The sequence below is a fragment of the Moschus berezovskii genome, chromosome 15, assembly GCF_049115385.1.
Source record: "Moschus berezovskii isolate FMDL1 chromosome 15, NW_MosBer_1.0, whole genome shotgun sequence".
Taxonomy (NCBI): Eukaryota; Metazoa; Chordata; class Mammalia; order Artiodactyla; family Moschidae; genus Moschus; species Moschus berezovskii.
Window position 1 is genome coordinate 74,337,542 of NC_142474.1, and position 12,285 is coordinate 74,349,826.

At 40.9% G+C, this 12,285-nt stretch overlaps 1 pseudogene across 1 annotated transcript in view; it reads right to left on the reverse strand.

Moving 5' to 3' along the window:
* Nucleotides 1-7,368: 7,368 nt before the first annotated feature.
* Nucleotides 7,369-12,285, reverse strand: part of LOC148775478 (ankyrin repeat domain-containing protein 26-like) — a 28,800-nt pseudogene continuing 23,883 nt past the window's right edge. The window contains exons 12-15 of the transcript XR_016039074.1: nt 11,283-11,511; nt 10,913-10,970; nt 8,616-8,661; nt 7,369-7,510 (exon numbers count right to left, since the gene is read on the reverse strand). The product of XR_016039074.1 is annotated as an ankyrin repeat domain-containing protein 26-like (transcript). The remainder of the gene's footprint in view (nt 7,511-8,615; nt 8,662-10,912; nt 10,971-11,282; nt 11,512-12,285) is intronic.

The window sequence follows — 12,285 nt, forward strand, 5'->3', positions numbered from 1 at the left end:
TAGACACACGACTAGATATAAAACAGATCAGCAGCAAGGGAATGGCCTCATTTTTCTGCTGAGGAAGGAATCTGTTGGAAAGATCTGAGCATGGGATTGAATATGTGAAGATCTCCGATGTTAATGGAAGCCTCTAATAAAGAGTTTCCACAGTGTGAAATTTCCCACCGCTTGTCCCACCTCCACGCCTGTTTTGTCCTGGAGGTGAGGTGGTGAAGCTCTGCAGGTTTATCAGGAGGGGCAGGGTGTGGACAGTGGGCCTGCCTCCTTCGTCTGAGGAACTTAATATCAGGAAGCTCGGTGGGGAGCCCTTCTGGGTCTGTAACCACATTCAGGGAGGCAGAAAAGGTGAGTTGCTGTCCGTGGTGATAGTTTCCAAAGTACCTATGTTGGAGTTATCTGTTACTAACGTAACGTCATAGTAAAGTGATTTGATAAACTCATGACAAAGCGTCTTCTTAGGCAGTGGTGAGAGACCTTCAACAAGAAGTGTATGACAGCTTCAAAAAGCAGTCTGCGCTGGAGGCGTCCCTGGACGTCATGTCACGTCATTGTGCCAGATTGGAAGCTGAGGCACGGGATTTAAGGAGCAAGTTACCTCAGCCCCCAAGTCAGGTATGTGTGAAAGCCAATGTGTCGACAGTTAACGCGTAGGATAAACTGCATTAGGACGCTCATTTTCATGGACAGCTTTCTTTTTTATTTTCATTACTAGTAATTTACTATAATTTTATTATTCTTTAAGTCCACTCGTTTCTTAAACTCTGACTTTTATTCTGCCATTTGCATGATATATATATTTTTCATGTATTATATGCCCTTAGGAAAGTGGAGAATTGTGCATCATTCTTCACACAAGTTGAGAGACTTTTTTTTCCTATTGAACAATATTTTATTTTGTGATCCCTGTATTACCATGATGAGGCAAGCCAGATAAAATCAGAGGATAATGTTTAATGGAATGTTCCAGAACATTATCATTTCTTATCTTCACTTTAGTGAATGGCTGTGGAGTTCTGTATAAATTTATTTTGTGCATTTCAGAATAACTTGTGCAGAACGTGTATTATGCAAACCAGTTGAAGTTAGGCATTGCCTTCTTTTCTTTTCATTTTAGATACATTGTGAAAGCATGGAGGTACACAGATGGAGTATAGTAGGTACATCAAAAATAGAGAACTAAGAACATTATCTAGATAGTGCCTTTGGATTCTTTAAAAGCTATTGAGATGTAATTGACGTATCGTATATTTCACCCATTCCAAGTGTGTAGTTCAGTATCTCTTAGTCTAGAGAGGTGTCACCTGTGACCACAGTCAATTTTAGAGCATTTCCATCACCCCCAAAAGGAACCCTGCATCCCTTAGCCACCACCTATGGCGCCCTCATCTCCCTCAGCCCCAGCAACCCCCAGTCTAATATCTGTCTGTGTAGACAGCCTGTTCTGGGTTTTCACGTGAATGGAATCACACAGTGTGTGCTCCTGTGTGGTTCGCTTTTCTCATTTGATGTCGTGTTTCCGCGGTTCATCCATGTTATAGCACGTACCAGTCCTTCCGTTTCTGTTGATTGTCAAACAAGAAACAGTATGTGGCTAAGCCATTTGTCCATTCGTAAGTGGTTGGAGATTTGGGTTGTTTCCCCTCTGCGGCTACGAACAATGCTGCTGTGAGCACTGACTTGCACGTTTCCGGATGGACATGCTTTTATTTCCCCGTGGTGGGATTTTGTCCTCAGAGTTCCCTGGCTGCTTTCTCCTTTTCTGGCCTTTGCTCAGACTGTCTTGCCGTCTTCACAGTTTCTGTTCCTCTTGGGTAGTTCTCCATTGATTCAGACTGGTGCCCAGTCTCTCCTCCTCCAGAGCTTTCCTGACTGTCCAGCTCTCATGGAGCCTTTTCTCTTCAGCCCTGTCGTCTAGTCTGTGAAGAACAGTTTAGCCCTTCATTGTACACTGTTGTCATTTTTTCACGAGGGCGAATCTTGTCTAAGGATACATTAGTCTAACAGGGAATATTTCTTAATATGCACAGCGCTTGTCTTGCATAAATGGAAAGTAGTTTAGCTTAACAATTGATAGGATATAACTAAGTACTTCATCCGTACCGATAATTTCTTCTTGGAGATGCTGGTATAGTAAAACTTTTATTGACGTGTATTTTACGTAATTAAATGTAAAATTGAAAGTGCTTAGTCTAATAGAGGAGAATTGTTCAATTAAATGTTCATTTTTCCCCCCGATTCTGGTAGTAAAATGTAAATTTGCCTTCCTTCATTATGCAGCCAGAAGTGGGATTTACGGATATCTTGCCTTTCAGGCCCCAGTGGATTTCTAATCTTCCCAGCCTCAGGTTCTGGGGATGGCTTCTCTGATATCCGTATCTGGTAACCTTCATCTTCTCATCCGAGTACTTGCTAGGCATTAACAGTTGCTGGGAATGAATTGATTCAGAACTTTCATTTAGCAGTCGGGTAATAGTTCCATGGCAGTGACTTCACCCTTTCTCTGACGGTCGTGTAATGTTCTGTACCACTCTGTCCAGGAGGTGCTATTTGCATTTTAACCGATGGTCATTGTCCACTGCATAGTACAGAGAGGAAGTAAGTTAAAAAATAATTGTAAGTGGAGGAAAGTACAAAAGTACTAGTTGGTTAGTGGAGCCAGTGAACGTTTTTGAAGTACTGGACACGTGTGTTTTGGGCCTCATGCTCCCCCTTACTGCCCCTTGCAACGGTATGGAGAGTGAGTTCCCTGTTACTTGTGTAGAAGACCACTTCTGCTGGCATGCCGTCTGCCTGAAATACCAAGTTGTTTTGCAGGCAAAAGACAACGCCAATTACAAACAGCAATGACCTCTGTCTTTAGGTGAGTCATGTTTCCTAAGCCAGGTTCCTCTTTATCGAACTTCTAAGAAAATCCCAAGGCCTCTTCTCCTTTTGTATGTCTTGGTCTCTCGGTTGGACTTCCCTGGTGTCTCAGACAGTAAAGAATCTGCCTGCAATGCAGGAGACCCAGGTTTGATCCCTGGGTTGGGAAGAGCCCCTGGAGAAAGTGAAAGTGAGAGTCGCTCAGTCGTGTCTGACTCTTTGAGACCCCATGGACTGCAATACGCCAGGTTTCCCTGTCCATCACCCACTCCCGGAACTTATTCAAACTCATGTCCATTGAGTCAGTGATGCCATCTGATCATCTCACCTCTGTCGTCCCCTTTTCCTCCCGCGTTCAATCTTTCCCAGCATCAATCTTTTCCAGTGAGTCAGGTTTTCACATCAGGTGGCCAAAGTATTGGAGTTTCAGTTTCAGCATCAGTCCTTCCAGTGAATATTCAGGACTGATTTCCTTTAGGATTGATTTGTTGGATCTCTTTGCAGTCCAAGGAACTCTCTAGAGTCTTCTCCAACACCACAGTTCAAAAGCATCAATACTTCGGTGCTCAGCTTTCTTTATAGGCCAGCTCTCACATACATACATGACCACTGGAAAATCATAGCTTTGACCAGACAGACCTTTGTCGGCAAAGTAATGTCTCTGCTTTCTAATATGCTGTCTAGGTTGGTCATATATTTTCTTCCAAGGAGCAAGCATCTTTTAATTTCAGGGGTGCAGTCACCATCTGCAGAGATTTTGAAGCCCCAAAAGGTAAAGTCTCTTACTGTTTCCATTGTTTCTCCATCTATTTGCCATGAAGTGATGGGACCAGATGGCATGATCTAAAGTTTTCTGAATGTTGAGTTTTAAGCCAACTTTTTCACTCTCCTCTTTCACTTTCATCAAGAGGCTCTTTAGTTTTTCTTTGCTTTCTGCCATAAGGGTGGTGTCATCTGCATATCTGAGGTTATTGATATTTTCCCAGCAATCTTGACTCCAGCTTGTGCTTCATCCAGCCCAGCGTTTCTCATGATGTACTCTGCATATAAATAAGCAGGGTGACAGTACACAGCCTTGACGGACTCCTTTCTCGATTTGGAACCAGTCTGTTGTTCCATGCCCAGTTGTTGCTTCTTGACCTGCATGCAGATTTCGCAGGAGGGAGGTCAGGTGGTCTGGTATTCCCATCTCTTTAAGAATTTTCCACAGTTTGTTGTGATCCACACAGTCAAATGCTTTGGTGTAGTCAATAAAGCAGATTTTTTCTGGAACTCTCTTTTTTGATGTTCCACTGGATGTTGGCAATTTGATCTCTAGTTCTGCTGCCTTTTTTAAATCCAGCTTGAACATCTGGAAGTTCTTGGTTCACATACTGTTGAGGCCTGGCTTGGAGAATTTTGAGCATGACTTTCTTGGCATGTGAGTTGAGTGCAATTGTGTGGTAGTTTGAGCATGTTTTGGCATTTCCTTTCTTTGGGATTGGAATGAAAATGGACATTTTCCAGTCCTGTGGCCACTGCTGAGTTTTCCAAATTTGCTGACATATTGAGTGCAGCACTGCAATAGCATCACCTTTTAGGATTTGAAATAGCTCAACTGGAATTTCATCACCTCCACTAGCTTTTTTCGTAGTGATGCTTCATAAGGCCATGACTTCACATTCCAGGATGTCCGGCTCTAGATGAGTGATCCCACCTTTGTGGTTATCTGGGTCATGAAGATCTTTTTTGTACAGTTCTTCTGTGTGTTTTTGCCACCTCTTCTTAATATATTCTGCTCTGTTAGGTCCATACAATTTCTGGCCTTTATTGTGCTCATCTTTGCAAGAATTGTTCCTTTGGTATCTCTAATTTTCTTGACGAGATCTCTAGTCTTTCCTATTCTATTGTTTTCCTCTATTTATTGATCACCGAGGAAGACTTTCTTATCTCTCCTTGCTATTCTTTGGAACTCTGCATTCAGGAGGGTATATCTTTCCTTTTCTCCTTTGCCTTTAGCTTCTCTTCTTTTCTCAGCTATTTGTAAGCCCTCCTCAGACAACCATTTTGCCTTTTTGCATTTCTTTTTCTTGGGGATGGTCCTGATCACTGCCTCCTGTACAATGTCATGAACCTCAGTCCATAGTTCTTCAGTGACTCTGTCTATCGGATCTAATCACTTGAATCTATTTGTCATTTCTACTGTATAATCATAAGGGATTTGATTTAGGTCATACCTGAATGGCTGCAAAGCATGTAATCAGTCTGATTTCAGTACTGACCATCTGGTGATGTCCATGTGTAGAGTCTTCTCTTATGTACGTGGAAGAGGTTGTTTGCTATGACCAGTGCGTTCCCTTGGCAAAACTCTGTTAGCCTTTGCCCTGCTTCGTTTTGGACTCCACAGCCAAATTTTCCTGTTACTCCAGGTATCTCGTGACTTCCTACTTTTTCATTTCAGTCCCCTACAATGAAAGGACATCTTTTCTGGGTGTTAGTTCCAGAAGGTCTTGTAGGTCTTCAGAGAATGTTCAACATCAGCTTCTTCAGCATGAATGGAATTACTGGGAGTTGATATTCTACTTAATAAATGACAGGGAGTAAGAGAAAAAGGCATCTTCTGAAAAACAGGTGACTTGGGCGAGGCACTTATGGGAGAACAAATAACATTTAGGAAAGATAAATGGTACTTTAGGAAGATATATGGGAGACAGGGGAGTTTTGTGATAATGTCTGTTTGTCTGGTGCTTTTTCCAAAAAAAAGTCTTTTCCCAGACTTTTCCAAAAAGCAAAGCAAAAATAGATTGGTAGATAGGTAAAAATAAGGTGAAAAGTCTTATTTATCCATGAGGAACTTTCTCTAATTTTAACACTGTCTCCAAAAGTAAATCAAAAGTCAATTAAAACTGACTCAAAGGCATTCCTTTCTATAGTTGAATAATACACAGCTGCTTTATCCATTCATCCATTGACAGACATCTAGGTTGCTTCCATGTCCTAGCTACTGTAAGTGGTGCTGCAGTGAACACTGGGGTACATGTGTCTTTTGGGAATTTGCTATATGATGCAGGGAACCCAAAGCTGGTGCTTCATGACAACCTCAGTTCAGTCACTCAGTCGTGTCCGACTCTTTGCAACTCCATGAATCACAGCACACCAGGCCTCCCTGTCCATCACCAACTCCCGGAGTTCACTCAAACTCATGTCCATCGAGTCGGTGATGCCATCCAGACAACTCATTCTCTGTTGTCCCCTTCTCGTCCTGCCCCCAATCCTTCCCAGCATCAGTCTTTACCAGTGAGTCAACTCGTCGCATGAGGTGGCCAAAATATTGGAGTTTCAGCTTCAGCATCAGTCTTTCCAATGAACACCCAGGATTGATCTCCTTTAGAATGGACTGGTTGGATCTCCTTGCAGTCCAAAGGACTCTCAAGAGTCTTCTCCAGCACCACAGTTCAAAAGCATCAATTCTTCGGCGATCAGCTTTCTTCACAGTCCGACTCTCACATCCACACATGACCACTGGAAAAACCATAGCCTTGACTACCTTTGTTGGCAAAGTAATGTCTCTGCTTTTTAATATACTATCTAGGCTGGTCATAACTTTCCTTCCAAGGAGTAAGCGTCTTTTCATTTCATGGCTGCAATCAGCATCCGCAGTGATTTTGGAACCCAAAAAATTAAGTCTGACACTGTTTCCACTGTTTCCCCATCTATTTCCCATGAAGTGATGGGACCAGATGCCATGATTTTTGTTTTCCGAATGTTGAGCTTCAAGCCAACCTTTTCACTCTCCTAGAGGGGTGTAATGGGGAGGGAGGTGGTGGGAGGGAGGTTCAAGAGGGAGGGGCCATACGTATACCTATGGTCAATTCAAGTCAATGTTTGGCAGAAACCATCACAATATTGTAAAGTAATTATCCTCTAAGTAAAAATAAAAATTATAAAAAATTAATTCATTTAAAAGGCAAAAACTCAGGCAAATCTTATTTCTCCCTGAGGAAAGGCCTATGAATCTGTGTTTAAAGTTACATATAGTAAGTTTTATGCCACTATTAACAATTGTAATACATCAAAACATTGACGGAAGCCATAACAGCGGTATCTAAATCTTTAGGTCTATATATAGTGATAAAAACTGTAAAATAAAAAAATGCTATCAATCAGTACCACTAAATATTAATGACAAGTCTGGTTGTTTGGGTGCTGTTTAAACAGCTGGCATTAGGGCTCAGTTTGAGTTTGTAAAGGGTGTCCCTGGTGGCTCAAATGCTAAAGAATCCACCTGCAATGCAAGTGACCTGGGTTTGATCCCAGAGTCTGGAAGATCCCCTGGAAAAGGGAATGGTTCCCCACTCCAGTATTCTTGCCTGGAGAATTCCATGGACAGAGGAGCCTGGTGGGCTCCATGGGGTCGCACAGAGTCAGACACGACTGAAGTGACTTAGCAGCAGCAGCAGCATGTTTAATGGTAAATAACGAAATGTGATGGAAACATTCCAGTAGGGAAACTTTTACTATTTATTTTTCTAAATCATGTGTTTTTCCTTCCAAATCTGTGTATCTTGTTCTTCTGTTTACAAAACTAGGTCATCAGACACATCTGACCCATCTGTAGATCCTCGAGAAGACACTCTAAAGGCATCAGATGCAAACTGAGCATCAGCTGAAAGAAAAGGAAAGAATTATATTTTTTACCTAAAATACTTGGGCTAACTAAGATTAGTAAAAAAAAACAGAAAAACCCTGAGACCTTTCCTAGTATTCTGTAAAATGAAATATATCTACAGATGACACAACACAAAATACTAATCAAGATTACAATTTTATAATCTGCTCATGGTCGCACGTGGGGCTGAGTATCAGAGCTCCTGGTTTTCTCACTCTTCATTCATTCACTCAATAACTTTTTGCAAAGGTGCTGTGAGAAGCACTGGAATTACAAGATGAAGGTGACCCAGTCCACCCTGAAAATGCTATGCCCTAAACTGGAGAACAGACAAACAGGCAATTTCCACACAGAGTCACAAATACTAAGATATATAACATGGCACAAGGAACACTCAGGAGGGGCAGCCAGCTTTGTGTCAATCCTGCCAGCTTTTTGGTGGAGGTGATATGTATGTAGCTGCCTGAAGGACAGGAAAAGTACAAGAGATAGAGGGAAGCACAAACAAAGACCAGCGGTGAGGAAGCGCCCCTGTGGGATCCTAGAGTCTGTCTGGTTAGACGCAGCGCTGAGGGGCAGAGTAAGGTGGTAAAGAGATAAGGCCGACTACTTTGGCAAGACCCAGATTGATGTGGGTGTTTGGAGCATTTCCTGAGGGTGAAAGATAAACTGGTGACATATTCAGTGACAGAGAAATTTTAAAGTCACCCACCAAGTGACAGCTACATAAACGTGACTGCTTGAGTCTGGGTTTCCTAGCCTTAACCACTACCAGACACTTGAGAAGTTGATGAACTCCACGTTTTCCGAGAATAGTGTCAGGGTGTAGGATGATAGCTCCACAGGGATGGAGGAAGTAGAAGGATACAGCTAGAAATAAAAAGAAATACATAGGCCTTCAGAGATTGCTGTTCAAGCTATGGGACATGATGAATATTTTTCACTATGACTGCTCATGCTTTCACATATTTCATTAGCTATGTATAAAAAGTATTTAACATAGCATCTGTTATCTAAACATTGGAAAGAGATGTTATTTACTGTTTACAGTGTATTTCAGAAATCAATGTCTAAATTTAATTCATACGTTTTGGCAACATACCTTCTCTTAGTTCTCTAGCTATCCTCCTGTCCAACTCCTGCCGCATCTGAAATAAGTCAAATATTTATCTTTAAGATAAACAAGTTATATTTTTATAACTTATTAAATGTGACTTTTAAATAATACTTTTAGAGACTAGACCTAACCTGAAGATCACTTCAGTAGAAAAAAAATCACATAAATAAAAGAAAATGATTCCTACTTATTCTGCTTATAGATAACAGAGAACATATATATGGAATGCTATTTAGATTAATCTGATAAAAAGAACAATAAATATCAGTCTATCAAGTACACATAATTTCAGAGAATTAGGGAATGACCCATAATCCTCGGAATGACCCACAAGATTATATCTTCTCCCCTAAAAGTTCCTGGCCTAAATATGTACTTGCGAGACTTTATTTCGATTTCCAGGTGAGGATCCTGTTCAAATGGAGGAAGTAGTTTGAGTTGAATGTTATTAAGGAGAACACATCTGCGATTTTCTTTAAACTTTTCCATTTAACGAAAACACAGAAAAGTGAGAAAATTGTACACAAGAAAACAATGTACCAGCAAGATTTAATTCTAAAGGTGTTTAGGGAGAAGGTTTCTCTCATAACTGCTAGCTTCCGAACTATGTCCCCTAGAAGGGGAAGGTCCCACAGGGGTCACTGCAGGGTTGAGGAACAGAGAAGTCACAGCTGCAGGGGCTCTGGCCACTCTTTAGCTAAACGGTTCTACACTTGTCTCCATTTTATATAACACCGTTCCACACAGAAGTTTTTTTTTAAAGAAATGTTGTTTTCTTTGAAGATAAAATGTTTTGTAAGGTATGAGACTCATTGATTTACTCAGATCCTGATTCTACAAAAGAAGGAACAAAGCCAATGGCCTTCTTACTGAGTGCTATGCCAGCTACTTCCTCAGATTAGAAAAAACACACAGATTTTTAACTATAACATAGACAAAACGAATATGTAAATCCTTCTTATATAATTAAACAATGCCTGTGGCATGATGTGACTTTCTAACTAAATTATGTGCTTTAAATGCAAAAATAAAAATAAATCAATATCAAACTCCTATTTGTAGCCATCGATATAGTTAATTTAGAAAGGATAAATATTTTTTAAAAACAGGACAGGGAACTTGAAGGAGAAAATCTTTATTTGACTCAAGCAGGCCAAAACTGAAGAGATTCGTCCTTAAAAGGATGTTCATTTCCTCCAGATAAAAACTGGTTAACTAAAATCAGTCAACAATGAATTATCCACATTTTGGGTTATTTAGAACAAAATTTAAAACACACAACAGATCTCTCTTTACTGTCTAGCATACTTCTATCCAAAGCTCTCATCATTTGTCTGCATATACAAAAAATATGCATGTGATCTCAACTATAATCTAAATCCGGTCAGAAATTACAGTTGAACTTCATTTCCTCAGCCTGAAGTTTCAAGGGGAGGACTTATACTCCTACCCTCCTCATGAGAAGTGAGATTTACCTAATGGGTGAGTTTGGACAAGGAACTAGGAAGTGCTTGTTTGGTTCCAAATCTCTTCTTTGAAAAGATGGATGTGCCCACAGCACTGTGAACTTCGGTGTGCAGAAGGCAGCCTGCCCCTGCTTCCTCCTCTTAGGCCTGCGTGGGGAAGTGTCTGACTTGGGATGAAGTGATTGGAGGTCCACTGTGACTGCACAGCTAAAGCACGTCCTCCAGTTTCACGGCTCTCAAGTACTAAGACCCAACGTAGCTGCAATGCTGTCGAAGAAACTTTAGATTGCTCTTCTATGATGGCAAGAAGTCAAATGAGAAAACTGGTTGAGACTGCATTTAACAAGGGCTACTTTTCTCTGCATCACCAACATCACTAAAACACTATCAAAACGATAAACCCTGTGCACTAACTGAAATGGATATTTTAACCACAATGAAAACTGATTGCAATTTAAAGACTCCCCATCATCGCTATCTTAGATACCATTCATCCAGGTGATGTCAAGATAGAGATAAAATGAGCTTCATTTACAATTTTTAAATATTTGGTCTAACTACAAGTTTATAAACATTCTACAACTGTTTAGCAAGATAATTTTTAGAAATTTAAATCAAAATTCGAGAAGTAAAACAGCAATTAAAGACGTACTCTTGCACAAGAAAATAACAAAAAAAGTTAACCTAAAACCAGAAATTAATCTTTTGATTTAGTATTACAAGTTTGTTTAATTCATAAAAAGGATTTATCTAGGAGTCCTTCAAATAAAAAAAATCCATATGTGGTTAGTGTTTAGATGCCAGTGATTCACTTACGCTTGAAGGTCGATAAACTGCGGTGGGTACAACAGAGCTCGGAAATGATTATGAACCACTGCCAAAGGGAAATCAATTAGAAAGTAAGTGAAACATTTTAAAGTATACTTTCAGTTAGTAGGCAATAAGATTTCATTTCTAAGGTAGAATTTCAATGCAGCTTTTCAAGAATTTTAAAACGTATCTCTTAAAAACGAGAGATCTAGGCCAAAAAAATCATTAAATGTCTCCTTGATTAGCACAGTTAATGACGGTTTTTACTTAGTGTTCATTAAGTCAAATAAGCGACTCAGAAGTTCACTAAATTAAAAACAAGGATCATTCATATCAGAAATCTGAAACCCAGTGGAAAAAAGATAATAGAACTAACCTCGGTCAAGTAAGTCTCCATGCTGTTATTTGAAGGGCGTGGAATTGAGGTAGAAAACCCTCCGTTTGCTCTTGGAGTAAGACTTCCATTGAGCACTAAAGGATTATTGAAATTGCCAACACAAGGGGGCTCCAGGACTGGCCTCGTGCTAAGAGCTCTGAGTAATGATTTGTTCTGCTCTTTCTCCACCTGAAGTTTGGTGCCGATCTCTGCCAGCCTCTCATTAGTCCTGGGGAAGATGGAAAACACCAACTTCATTCATGTTTCCCTAAATTATCTGGATTTTTTAAGTTGCCATATAGTAAATGGATTCCCATTAAACTGTTTGAACACTGAAAACACAGAGCGGACCTCCTGTAAACAGTGATAGCTGTAACCTTGTTCTAAAGAAGCACACGTGCGTCTGGGGCTCCTCAAGTAACAAGTCACAGTTGGGAGTGGAGAGAAAGGGCGCCAGAGAGAAAGGGAGGTGGCCTCACAGTGACACCTGCCGCCTCGGGGACACACCTGCCTCCAGGAAACAGTTCGGGATGAAGACACACGCCATCCCACAAAGCCACTTTCAAGCATTTGCTTTCAGCACCCTCGTATACATGTTTCACTCGTGACCTCGGACAAATTAAGCATTTGGCTCTGAGGTATCATTTACAGCCACAACCTCAAGGGGAGGACGAGAAAGTCAAAGGATGAGGCTGAAAAGAGCTAAAACAGCCCAAGAACAATTACAAGTATCCCCTGCTTTTCCAAAGTTCACTTTATGTTACTTCACTTCTAAGAAGGGCCTATGTCAGTACCTGTTTGATGATCAAAAAAAAAAGAAATCTGAAGACAATTCCTGGTCTCATTTAAAAAGCCAAAACTCTAAACAGTGTTCAGGGTACGTTTTACAGTGAGCGGCCTCGCGCTCCCCAAGCAGGGAGACCGGCCCCACCGAGCTCCTTCCCTGGGAGCCACAGCCCACGTCCCAGCGTCAAGTCTCCACAGCCCTGAACCCTCTCTGAGC